The sequence below is a fragment of the Halyomorpha halys genome, unplaced genomic scaffold (assembly GCF_000696795.3).
Source record: "Halyomorpha halys isolate HHAL.00 unplaced genomic scaffold, Hhal_1.1 Scaffold1170.1, whole genome shotgun sequence".
NCBI classification, from domain to species: Eukaryota; Metazoa; Arthropoda; class Insecta; order Hemiptera; family Pentatomidae; genus Halyomorpha; species Halyomorpha halys.
This window is the reverse complement of record NW_027114716.1, coordinates 196825-197927: the sequence shown is the minus strand read 5'-3', so window position 1 is coordinate 197927 and position 1103 is coordinate 196825. Positions and strand designations below refer to the sequence as shown.

At 41.5% G+C, this 1103-nt stretch overlaps 1 protein-coding gene across 1 annotated transcript in view; it reads left to right on the top strand.

Annotated features, from left to right (window-relative positions):
• The window catches only part of LOC106688650 (odorant receptor 67c), a 13339-nt gene that overhangs the window by 11242 nt on the left and 994 nt on the right, over positions 1 to 1103 (top strand). The window lies entirely within an intron of this gene.

The window sequence follows — 1103 nt, the reverse complement described above, 5'->3', positions numbered from 1 at the left end:
GCCGCCCACCAAGATAATTCCAACCTCGTTCGGCAATAGAAGTGGTGTAAGTTCCTTGATCACAATCGTTTTCATACAGAAGGAGATAAGGCTCAGTTTCGCACTGTACCAAAATATGTTATCTGGATTTTGGTCATTAGTAGGTTGTTGTGAGAGCATACTATTAAGGGGTGTTCTCGATATAGCATGGCTGTTAATATTTAAAGATAGCGGTGCCCCATCTTCTGAATTGGGGAAAGCAGTTGTACATTGCAACTGAAGTTTTAAAGAGTTCATTTGAGCTGCTGAAGGAGTCCTTTGGGTGGACTGAGTATTTGAATAAGTAACCAGCGATAGAGTAACAGCTGATGTTGTTGCTACTGAAACAATCTGTTGAGACTGTCTGGTTAGTGGAAATGAACTTCCTTGAGGATATGGATAAGGAAATGGGGAGTCCTCTTGTGTTTGAGTATTTCCATGCTCATGGCTGATGGAAATAGTGTTACGATGGATGATATCAACAGTTTTGGTTCCTTTCTGAACATTTTCCATGTTGGTTTGCCCACTGGTTTGAACAGGGGTGGTCTTAGTGTTCTGAGGTGGTATTGTTGGAATTCCTGATGATTCTGTCCTGATTGCAGTAGGCAGAGGGAAATTATCCAAATTGTCCCTGCTAAGATGACCTTTAAACTCATTTCTTCCATTGGCATTAGGTATTCCATTTTTGGATGCTAACATATTATCTGCTTGTACTTTGTTCTTGGAACTATTAGGTTTCACTTTTCGTTGTTTATTCTCCGAAGTATACAGCATGTTTGAAAATGGAGTTACTTGATCGCCAATTTGAATTTCTCTATTCAAAGAGGGATGTCTCACAGTTTGTCCCCATTGGTGATTCCTGTATTTGACAAACTCAGCACTGGTAGTTGTGCCCGCAGCTGTAACATGTGGCAAACCCATTTGCCCATGTTGTTGCAATGTGCCTTGTTGAGAATATGCAACTGATAAAATATTCACCTTAGGAGTACATGGTGCAGTAAGTGGCCTTGGTGAAACAGTTTCCTGAGGATGGGTGCGTACAGATGGGTCTGTGTCACTGTGAGGTGTGTTGGTAGACATTGCCG